General features: G+C 43.9%; 1 protein-coding gene across 11 annotated transcripts in view; it reads right to left on the bottom strand.

Annotated features, from left to right (window-relative positions):
- The window catches only part of myo9ab (myosin IXAb), a 236,284-nt gene that overhangs the window by 156,331 nt on the left and 67,163 nt on the right, over nucleotides 1–12,790 (bottom strand). The gene's annotated exons all lie outside the window — the stretch shown is intronic.

Raw genomic sequence — 12,790 nt, 5'->3', positions numbered from 1 at the left:
TAGAGAAGAGAAGAATGTGCCTATTTGAAAGCTATACAAAAAAAATGAGTAGCTTGCGACATGTTTCATTTTTAGTAGCTCTGACGCTAGAAAAGGTTGGAGACCACAAGTCTAACTGGTTTGAACTCATTCAGTCTTCAACGAGGTCCGAAGAGCGGCACTGAATATTGGTTATACACTATATATGGAGATTGCATGGAAGTGTGCTCGATTGTATACAACTGTCAGCATACTTTTGTGTGTGTGTGTGTGTGTGTGTGTGTGTGTGTGTGTGTGTGTGTGTGTGTGTGTGTGTGATATATACACACACACACACACACACAAAAGTATGCTGACAGTTGTATACAATCGAGCACACTTCCATGCAATCTCCATTGAAATACATAGGCAGTAGAATGGCCTTACTGAAGAGCTCAGTGACTTTCAACATGGCACCGTCATAGGATACCACCTTCACAACAAGTCAGTTCGTTACATTTCTGCCCTGCTAGAGCTGCCCTGGTCAACTATAAGTGCTGTTATTGTGATGTGGCAACGTCAAGGAGCAACAACAACTTAGCCGCAAAGTGGTAGGCCACACAAGATCACAGAGCGGGACCACCGAGTGCTGAAGCGCGTAAAAATTGTCTGTCCTCGGTTACAACACTCACTACTGAGTTCCAAACTGCAACGTCAGCACAAGAACTGTTCGTCAGGAGATTCATGAAATGGGTTTCAATGGCCGAGCAGTCGCACACACAAGCGTCGGGAGGGGTGGTGTAAAGCTCGCCGCCATTGGATTCTGGAGCAGCAGAAACGCTGGCAATCTGACGCACAAATCTGGGTTTGGCGTATGCCAGGAGAACGCTACCTCCCCGAATGCATAGTGCCAACTGTAAAGTTTGATGGAGGAGGAATAATGGTCTGGGGCTGTTTTTCATGGTTCGGTCTAGGCCCCTTAGTTCCAGTGAAGGGAAATCTTAACGCTACAGCTTTCAATGGCATTCTAGACGATTCTGTGCTTCCAACTTTGTGGCAACCGTTTGGGAAAGGCCCTTTCCTGTTTCAGCATGACAATGCACCCTTGCACAAATCAAGGTCCATACGGAAATTGTTTGTCGAAATCGGTGTGGAAGAACTTGACTGGCCTGCACAGAGCCTTGACCTCAACCTCATCGAACACCTTTGGGATGAATGGGAACGCCGACTGCAAGTCTGACTTAATCGCCCAACATCAGTGCCCAACCTTACCTATCCTCGTAGCTGAATGAAAGCAAGTCGACAACAAATGTTCCAACTTCTAGTTGAAAGCCTTCCCAGAAGAGTGGAGGCTGTTATAGCAGAAAAGGGGGAACAATCTCCATATGATTTTGGAATGAGATGTCCGACAAGCAGGTGTCCACATACACTACTTGACTTAAAGTATTTCCTTCCCGTCAACATTTGCAAAAAAATGTCCTCTATCAATCGTTTTTGGAATTTGCAATGTCAAACTGTATGAATGTAGGTCCATTGACTGTGCACTGTGATTATTAGCGAGCTAGACAGTCAAGAAAGTGTATGAATATAGGTCCATTATCATAAAAAGTCTTCCATCTACACAGTTTCTGTTTGGTTTTAGTCCTTAATTAAAGTATATTGAATTGGGCCAGTGACCGAAAGGTTGCTGGATTGAATACCCGAGCCGACAAGGTGAAAAACCTGTCGATGTACCCTTGAGCAAAGGACTTATCCTTAATTTGCTCCAGGGGCACCGTACTACTATGGCTGACCCTGTAAAACAACACATTTCACCACACCCATCAGGTGTATGTGACAAAATATATACACTGAGTGTACAAAACATTAAGTGAAAGCTATGATCAAAATCAGTGTAGATGAAGGGGAGGAGACAGGTTAAAGAAGCATTTTTTTAAGCCTTGTGACAATTGAGACATGGATTGTGTATGTCTGTCATTCAGAGGGTGAATGGGAAAGACAAAAGATTGAAGTGCCTTTGAAGGTGGAATGGTAGTTGGTGCCAGGCGTGTCAAACTGCAACGCTGCTGGGGTTTTCACGCTCAACCGTTTCCCATGTGTATCAAGAATGGTCCACCAACTAGACAACTGTGGCAAGCACTGGCGTCAACATGGACCAGCATCACAGTGAATGCTTCCGACACCTTGTAGAGTCCATGCCCCGACGAATTGAGGCTGTTCTGAAGGTAAAGGTTCTGAAGGCAAATGGGGGGGGGGACAATTCAATATTAGGAAGGTGGTCCTAATGTTTTGTCTACTCTACTAAACTAGATAAAGTATTCGTTTGATAGATGATAGCTAGCTAGGCTAACTGGATAAAGTTGGTGAGGTCACTGCTGCAGAGTGCAGATTCGATTCACTGACTCAGTCCATGATGGAACTGGCCTTCAATTAAAATGCCTAATGGCTTTAATCTCATCTAAATCTGATTGGCCGGTCACCAAGTTAGCAGGCCCAGATTGAATCAAGCCCATTTGGACAATACATTTCCTGCGCTAGGCCATTTCATTCTAGCTTTGTGTGTGGGTGTGCTGCAGTTGTGCAGTCTATGACACGAAGACATGTTTAACTTGCTTAGGCATAACATGGTATTATGTACAAAGAGAGGTGATTTGTGCATTTACAGGTGACTGGTCTGAGTTAAACTAATCTGTACTGAACACAACATAGCCCTGAATAAAACGAGTCTGAGCATAGCAACAAAGCCAAGGCCCGACTTTCACTGAAAATGGAAATGAGAACACATAGGCTAGAGCACACCACATCTTTAGAGATACTGAACTCCCACACCGAGCAGCAGTTCCCTCGCACATGAATAATTACACAACACAGAAGCGGCCGTGGGAGAAATCAACTGTGATAACACGTTTGTTTAATTCATGCCGGTTGCACAACACATGCAGAGTCTGACAAGGAGCGTGTATACTGTACAGTCAGTACATTATACAAATCAAGACAACTGTGTACAGTACGATTGATGTCGAGATAGCATGTCTTGAGTGATCGCAAGGACAATTTTTTGGAGCACTGTGTTGTTGACATAAGAGTTTTTTTTCCTCGCACCGGACAAAATAGCCCATTCAAAATAAAAAAGGTAGAGTTTAAAGTAGGGCTGTGACGGTCATGGCATTTTGGATGACCGTAATTGGCCAGCCAAATGACAGCATTCACCGTAATAACCGTTCAAATAGCAAAACAACTCAAATAATGTAAAGAAAAAAACACAAAAATGTAGGCTCCTGAATGAATAATATGGGCGTCCCCATTCAAATCAACGATGGCATAATGGGTTGACTGGCGGCCATTGCGAGTGTACCCATAGACTCAGGCCGTTTACCATTGAAAAAAAGGCTCAGTTCCCGTCTACGTAAGGGCGGTGGCTCTCCAATAGACACTAATTCCATAGCAGCTGGGTCTGGTCTACTTTGTTCACTGATTTCCATTTAAACTGAAAAATTAGGGAGTGGGATGTCTTAGTTCTTCTTCCGGCTCTGCTCATAGCAGCAAAGTATGAAGTAAAAGCAGGAAGTGTACACATCAATATGTGCTGTGATTTGTTGATTAAATTGCTCCGACATGCACTGTCAACTGTGGGACATTATATAGACAGGTGTGTGCCTTTCCAAATCATGTCCAATCAATTTCATTTACCACAGGTGGACTCCAATCAAGTTGTAGAAACATCTCAAGGAAGATCAATGGAAACAGGATGCACCTGAGCTCAATTTCAAGCCTCATATCAAAGGGTCTGAATACTTATTTAAATACGGTATCAGTTTTTTATTTTAATACATTTGCAAAATTTTCTAAAAACAAGTTTTCACTTTGTGATTATGCGGTATTGTGTGTAAAATGCTGAGGATTTGTATTTATTTAATCAATTTTAGAACGAGGCTGTAACGGAACAAAATGTGGAAAAAGCCAAGGGATCTGAATACTTTCCTTAGACACCCGTTATTTTATTTTGATGGTCTTCATCAATAACCGTTGGTTACACGGTAATTGTGCCAGCCCTAGTTTAAAGTGAGGCTACACAAGTGTCCAGAAATCAGACTTCAACTGTCTTGTAGAAGAGCAACGAGACAGAGGACAGCCAAAGGAGACAATGATACGTATTGAACATTGGCTTTCCTGTTGAAGCTATACTAACGTAACAACTGTCTTAGCAGACAGCTGTACATAGTATACTAAGGTACATGCATCCTGTACAATTTCCTGAGAGGGGGAAAAGGGGAATGTTCCAGAAAAAGAGAGTGAGCGAGAGATAGGAGAGAGGCGGGATGAGTATAATCCAGGGAACAGATGTTGGGAGCCAATTGGAGAGCGTGCAGTGCACTCGGGATATGGATTGTGGGGAGAAATGTGCTAACAGGAGCTCATGATTAGACAAAAACATGCTAACGCTAGCTCTCAGGTAAACCGCCTGCTGTACTTAGTCCAACGTTATGAAAGCTATCCTAGAAAGGCTAGCATAACAAATACAATAACATGTTAAGACTCCTTGTCCTGCCACAATAGCTGGCAACATAGAAGGAACTATGTGACCCGTTTCAGGAAACTAGGCGTATGTTGCGGGTCACTACTTCACAGGAGAGTTGTAAACATCTGAGTGTGCCAGAGCGCAGAATAACTGATGAATTTACGAACGCTGAACACCCGTTGAATATGGCTGGTGTCAGTAAATGTCAGCAAAAAAGCGTAATTAAATTGTTGCCAGGAGCACAGCTAGTCACCAACGCTCTGGATAACATGAAAACAGCCTAACCAGCTCTGCTCGGGTGAGTAAAATGGTCAGAGTTTGGGTGGGGGCTAAAGTTTAAGATGATTCTTATGGCATTGCACACGGTCAGTGTGAACCAGAGTGACTTGACACAATGGGCCAAGCAATCTGTACAAACAAAACAGAAACGACACAGGACGTCTTATTTAATGAAAGGGGTTGCAGTCTGCTGTGAAACATTCATCCATGTATATGGGTAAGAGTCTAGCTACAGTTTCAGATATTATATGTTACTGATTTTGTCAGAAAGTTGTTTTCATTGCAAGTTAAAGCTTACTGTTAGCTAGCTGACGTGAGATGACTGGCTCGCTAGCTAACATTACGTGTATGATCTATGTGTAGTAATGTTATCTCAGAATGCCATTTTGCATTGCTAGTTATAGCCTAATGTTAGCTAGCTAACTAGCTAACATTGACCCTATTTGGTTAACTTTAGCTAGCTATGACAATCGGTTTGTATTGCTAGTACTTTACGTATTGGGATTATGGTTCATTGTTTAGCTAGATAAACTTTTGTCTAAACAAAAGACCAAGTTAAAGCTCACTTTTAGCTAGCTAGCTGATGACCCATCAAGTTAGCCAGGTGTCTGACTGTGATTACGGCTATCTATTGTATAATAATGCTAAAATATTTGCATCTGGAATGTGTCTTTCAGCATCAGTAGAACACACCTGACTCTCCTCCACCAGTCATAGAAGGAGAATGGTCCAATGCCTCCCATCAAAAAGAGAGCTGGCCCAAGCAAGCACAGGTTACACCTAAAGCATGAGGAGCGTGAACTTCAACAACTACACAGAGGATAATGCAATAGTATTATCAGGACGCCACCTAGGACAAAAACACTTGGTGGAAAGCTGCTGCCATCCCATGTGACAAAAGCAGCTCTACAAGGAATCAATGACAAAACTTGGTATGTAAAGCATAAACATGTTATGATTATTTAACTTCTTCGGGCTAGGGGGCAGTATTCGGAAGTTTGGATGAATGAGGTGCCCAAAGTAAACTGCCTGTTACTCAGGCCCAGAAGCTACGATATGCATATAATTGGTAGTATTGGATAGAAAACACTCTAAGGTTTCTAAAACTGTTAACATAATGTCTGTGAGTATAACATAACTGATATGGCAGGCGAAAACCCGAGGACAATCCATCCAGAATTTTTTTCCCCAGCTCACCACTGATTACAATGGCTGGGAATGGGAATATAAAACGAAAACCTCCCAGATTGCAGTTCCTAGGGCTTCCACTAGATGTCAACAGTATTTAGAAAGAGCTTCAGGCTTGTTTTTTGAAAAATGAGCTAGTAGTTTATCGTAGTGGCTCCCATTTTGGCTGTAGTGTTTGTTGCGCATTCCGGTGAGGGCGTGCTCTTCGTTATTTATCTCCGGTAATGGTCTCTGGTATTCTCCGTCTTAAATTTTATCGTTTATTTACATATTAGGGTACCTGAGGATTGATTAGGAATGTTGTTTGATATGTTTGGAAGAAGTTTATTAGTAACTTATGCGATTCATTTGTATGCATTTTGAATGAGGGAAACCGGTGGATTACTGAGTCAAGCGCGCCATTGAAACGTACTTTTTTGGGATATAAAGAAGGACCTTATCGAACAAAAGGACCATTTGTTATGTAGCTGGAACCCTTGTGATTACAACCAGATGAAGATCTTCAAAGGTAAGTGATTTATTTTAATCGCTATTTCTGACTTTCGTGACGCCTCTGCTTGGTTGGAAAATGTATGTAATGCTTTTGTGTGTGGGGCGCTGTCCTCAGATAATCGCATTGTGTGCTTTCGCCATAAAGCCTTTTTGAACTCTGACAAAGCGGCTGGATTAACAAGAAGTTTAGCTTTTAAATGATGTATGACACTTGTATTTTCATGAATGTTTAATATTACGATTTCTGTAATTTGAATTTGGCGCTCTGCAATTTCACCGGATGTTGTCGAGGTGGGACGCTAGCGTCCCAATGATCCGTAAGAAGTTTTAATTGACCTCCAATATGATTGGCATTTTGTCAGAGATTGCTGGTGTTGTGAAGGACAGCACTGTGACAGGGATCAACACCCCACAGCTGGTTGGACTGGAGGATGGTACGGTGCTGGTGGAAAGCTATGGATGGCAACAACACCTGACTTCATGCCGCTGCCATAGATCAAGCAGTACTAGCACTGAATATCCTTTTCATTGTATTGTATGAGGTTATTCTTCTTATCTAAACTTGGGAGGTGAATTGATGTTGTGCAAGGTTGTAATGTCTTCTCAATTTTTTTGTTATTTCCTGTTTTACAGCTTCGATGCTCTGGAGCCTGGTGCTGTCGTCGCCAAGCGTTCAGACTCAGTTGGGACCAGGTTTCAGCTGCTGCGCAATGCTGACATCCTTCCTCCCATAGATGGTCTGCCTGTACAAGCGCCGCCTGGACTGGACACAGCTAGACAAAAGTATCTTTTTGAGAAGATCAGGGAGTTTTGCGACAAAGAGGCTATGGACATCACATGCCCTGCACCAAATCAAGGGCAGGACAGAAACAGGCTCTCCAAATAGTCATCACCACTATCTGCAGTGCCTCTATTCACATGACTCTCTCCGTACGTTGCTTTTTAATTATTTATTATTATTGTTTATTTACCCCTGATTGTATGCATATAACTACCTCATCTATCATCTGTTTCATGAGCTGAAATAAAAAGATCACAGAAATGTTCAATACGCACAAAAATCTTTTCTCTCAAATGTTGTGCACAAATTTGTTTACGTCCCTATTAGTAAGCATTTCTCTTATGCCAAGATAATCTATCCACCTGACAGGTGTGGCATATCTAGAAGCTGATTAAACATCATGATCATTACACAGGTGCACCTTGTGCTGGGGACAATAAAAGGCCATTCTAAAATGTGTAGTTTTGTCACACAACACAATGCCACAGATGTCTAAAGTTGAGGGAGCGTGGAATTGGCATGATGGCTGCAGGAATGTCCACCAGAGCTGTTGCCAGAGAATTTAATGGCAATCGCACAGCCATTGAAAGCGAGTGGGACAACATTCCCAGGCCATAAACAACCTGATCAAGTCTATGCGAAGCAGATGTGTCCCACTGCACGAGGCAAATGGTGGTCACACCAACTACTTGTTTTCTGATCCACACCCCTACCTTTTGTAAGGCATCAGTGAGCAACAGATGTATATCTTAATTCCTTGTAATGAACGTATTTCAGTCGACTGAATTCCTTATATGAACTGTAACTCTAAAATATTGCGTTTATATTTTTGTTCAGTGTAGTACTCTCTCTCTCTCTCTCTCTCTCACACACACACACACACACACACACACACACACACCTAGTTTACCTTTTCTTAGCAAGTTGTGGCTAAGTCATGTAAGCCGTTAATCACAAGTTTCTACTATTTTTTAACCCTTATTTGACCAGGTAAGTTGACTGAGGGCACATTCTCATTTACAGCAACGACCTGGATAATAATTACAGGGAAGAGGGGGGATGAATAAGCCATTTGGAAGCTTAGGATGATTAGGTGGCCATGATGATATGAGGGCCAGGACACCAGGGTGTCTTACGATAAGTGCCATGTGATCTTTAGTGTCCACGGAGAGTCAGGAGACCCGTTTAACGTCCCAGCCGAAAGACTGCACCCTACACAGGGCAATGTCCCCAATCACTGCCCTGGGGCATTGGAATATTAATTTTAGACCATAGGAAAGAGTGCCTCCTACTGGCCCTCCAATACCACTTCCAGCAGCATCTGGTCTCCCATCAGAAGCAAGCCAGCAGTGGGATGCAGGGTTGTATGCTGCTAGCTGGCTAATAAATGTACTGAGTCAGAGCAAAAGTAGCTACACAGCCTGATGCGAGCCTGGTGTCTACTGTAAGTGCATCCATATGCCTGGCTATATGGGATTTCAAGTGTTAAGGCCATCTCTGATCTTAAGCTCAGAAGTGTCTGAGCAGAGAATGGGGCAGCACCTCAAGCACTCACAGACCCCCCAACACACACATATATATATGCCCTCTACACCCAACCTCCATCGATAGAGACAAGGTGCTGGCACTACCTGGAGCCATCCATCTGAGCCACAGCAGACAGGGCTGTCCCTCGCTCTGGGCCTGGTTAAGAGGTGATATCTGGCGGTGGTCTCAGTGGCTTCTACTACTACCACCACCACCATACTACTAGGCCTATTACTACTCCGTCGGCAGGCACGTCTGCTGGAACACCACGAGAACAAAGCAGGCTACAATCTGTCATCTAGAGCCCCAGATGAAGAACCCCAGATTCAGTCTCTCAGCCCACAGCTAAGGTCAGTGTGTTAGCTTATTCAGACTGGGAAGGGTTGGTGGTTGGCCTGCATATGTAGACATACGGTTGGCCAACACAGTATGAAGAAGAGTTGGGTGCCATTTTCATTTTTTTTCCTCTTCTTTTTTTTCCTTTGGAACATTAGGGTGTCATTGGAAGGATGCGGGACATATAGATACCGACGGTGTTTTGACGAGTCAAGGGTCCATGTAAAAATGAGGCAACGAGACGCGTAATCTTAGGAACATTGGGTGACTCGCGTGAGGAGGTGCCCCGCGTGGGTAAATTGAGCACGGGCAAGGGCAAGCCTGATCATTGGCGTGGTCTGATCCCAACTAGCTTCAACCTCCTGAAGTCGGGTCTGTCTGAAGTAGAGATTAGCTGGTTGTCACCCTGGTGAGTCCTTCCAGGAGAGCTAAGCGAATGCTAACTGATACTGGGTCCCTACTATAGTCTATTGGCTGGCTGGCTGCCTACCATCTGCATAGAGAGCAACTTCAAAAATGGGAGCCAGGCTACATGGTGGGAACAATACTACGTGTCTGCAGTGCAGTTCTCAGTCAAACGGTGCCATCTTGGAGTCCTCAAATCAATGTCGGGATATACTTTCATCCTCCTGCAAATGATCAGGGACAAGAAACTATCGAGAAATGAATGCTATTGAATGCTTGCAACATTTCATACAGTTAGCCGTCTCAGAGACAGGTCTTTCTCCTTCAAGAGATAGTGATTAAACAGGCAGAGGTGTAGTGGCAGTATTCGGGGCCTATGGCAAACATTTCCCGTGTGAGTCACCTGACTGACTAGAAAAACATTGTATGACACTAGCCACACTTCTTTCCCCATCATCCCACGGCGTTCCTGTCAGCACAATATTGATGCACCCTGTGCCATTATGCCTCTTCTGTCATTGGGCCTCTGAACGCAGGTCAGATTACGCACGGCTGCAGTTACTGGCCTCTGCGGTGACACATTAAAAGGTTTTTTTTATGGTAAGTAATGATTACTGGCACATTTGAGGACGAAGCGAGCTGTTAGATGATACTGCTGGCATGATGTCATGCTGTCGGTCGTGGCGATGGTGCATTGGTGGAGAAGAGTAGACGGGAGATTGCAGTTTTAGTTGTTTTTGGAGTGCAGGCTATGGTGCCCTTCACCGATAAGCAAAGTCAATGTCAATCACAGTGAGTTAGTGTCTCTAGTCTACAGCACTGTTTTACCCACAGCAAGGGTGTACAACAGATTCAGGCCATGGTTACAAACGTGTGTGTGTCTGAATCTCTGTTCTGTTTTTCCTGGAAACCAGAGTAGCCAGCATTCCCACAGATAAGATAAAGATGACTAACTTGGCATCAACCTGAGATGCAGTTAACCCACACTACACAGTAACAGAATGTGATGCGTGTGTGTGTGTGGGGGGGGGGGGCTACGCTGCACTGCAGGACATGAGGGAAGAGAGCGAGTGGAGGGCAGGCTGCTCTCACCAGGGTGTCCATGTGCTGGAAAGAAGACCAGAGGCGCATTGTTCTCTCAGGAGTGAAATGGCAGCAGATTTTTGCCTCCGCAGCAGAAGCGCAAGCGTCAGGTCAAGGCAACATCAAAAGGCACATTGTGTGTGTACATACACAGTGAAGTGTATGTGTGCCAGTGTGCCTTCATCTGTGCATGTATGCGTGGATACATGCTCATGTACATGTGTACATTACATGAGAAGACTAGTACAGGAGGAACCATAGCAAGGGCCACCGGACAACACGAGTTGTTAGCATCCAGCAAACAGAGCAACACTCGCCGCTCTCCACAAACTCCCTCGTCCAACCAACGGCAGTGGCCGATAAGCAGTCTCACAGGGCAAACAATTCAATATTAGCCCAGGCCACTTGACAAGCCACTTCAACAATACACCACCAGCAGCTAGATTAACTAGACCCGTCTGAGCATCTGACCGAGGCAAATGGGTCTGTAATTGGCATGACTATACTGTAGGCCGGCCAGAAGAGTCAGTCTAGTAGTTCCGCTTCTACGGCTCAGATTGTAAGTCGGTGACCTTTTTACCATGAACTGCTCGACTCCGGTCCAACTCAGCGGGACAAAGAATGTCAGGCCTCGAGGTATTCACAGTTAGCCATTGATAGCTCCTGGAATAAGGGGAAGATGCCCCTAGACGCTGATCTTGGATCAGTTTTGCATTTCCCCCACTGGTGGTTAATTAAGATTAGGATTGGTGGAGGGGAAGCTGATCCTAGATCTGTACCTTGGGGAAACTTCCGCCCCAGAGCGATACATTCTCCACTCGATACAGCTGCTACTCATATTAAAGAGAGACTGGGATGTTCAGCTGGTTAAGAGAAAAAATTGCATGTCATCACTATCGACTTCAAAATATTTATTCAAGGTCTGTTATCTTCTGCTTATAGACTTGGAAGTAGGAGACCAATAGCCTACAAAAGCATATTGTAGAAAACAAAAAAAACAGAAGAGCTGCCATTGGAATTGAGAGCCGGACAGGTGTTCATATTCATCCATGTCAAATATCTACACCTAGTAACTGGTTCACAGTGACGCATTACTTGCCTTGGAGGATACCAGAACTGGTGAACAAGCCTTAGATAACAGAGTTATGAGCTGATTCAAAGTTCAAAGCCCTTTTAAAGGATACAAAAAAAAAGGTACATTTCTCTCCATTCTCTTTCAACAGAAGACTCGAATAAGGTCTTATAAAAATGTATTTATGATTTCCCGAGGACTACCGGCCCCCTTATCCCTAACTAACCAGATCGAGGCCTGCTTTGCAGCATTGGGTCCACATGTGAAGCACATGGTGAGTGTGCACATTCTACCATGACCCCGCTGTATGTGCAGCAGTCTTCTTGTGTCGTGACTCGTGGCAGGCAAAATGGCCGCTGGAAAACAACAATCTCGACAAAGAGGCTCCTGTTGCAGCCAATCACTTTGTAACGAGCACTGAAAGGCAGTCACAAATCAGACTTGAGTAAAATTAGTGTGCCCTTTAGTAGTCCTTGGCTTTTTTTTATACATCAAAATCGAAAAGCATAAATTGACTCCTAATCCCATCTGGATTAAGCCATGCTGCATTAAGGTTTTCTGACGAGCTGTAAAATGTCCAAGCACGGTTTCTAGGTCAACAACGTATATAAGTATCAGCTCATATGTTGCAATAGCAGATAAATATAGGTTCTGCATGTCGAGGCATTCCAATCGCTATTTAAAACATGTCTCTATTTAAAACATGTCTATAATCCACGGTGACATGCTTTGTCTCATGCTTAAATATACATGGCTGCTAGTAAAATAACATCTATACTGGGCTTTCATGTCGCACTTCCTCCCTGTAACCATGACCTATAATTCACAACACATAGTTCTGCGTTTGTACTTCTGTATGCAGCACAGTGAGCACCCCCCACTTCCCTATGTCTTACTGTCAAGCAAGCTGCCAATCATTTGTCTCATTTACAGTTATGCTGGACAGCGTATACTATACGACTTCTAAAATCTTAACTTGGGACGTGCTCACATTTCCAGATATTCTTTCACTCAACCCCAGGATGAGGGCGCTCACATTACACAATGATTCTCTAGCTGATCCTGCCCTCCATTTGCTACGTCAGGCCAGGTCACAGTTGTACATGAGAACTTGTTCTCAACTGGCCTACCTGGTTAAATAAAAGGTGAA

The sequence above is a fragment of the Salmo salar genome, chromosome ssa10 (assembly GCF_905237065.1).
Source record: "Salmo salar chromosome ssa10, Ssal_v3.1, whole genome shotgun sequence".
Lineage (NCBI taxonomy): Eukaryota > Metazoa > Chordata > Actinopteri > Salmoniformes > Salmonidae > Salmo > Salmo salar.
The sequence above is the reverse complement of the archived record's forward strand: the minus strand, read 5'-3'. Positions and strand labels throughout refer to the sequence as shown.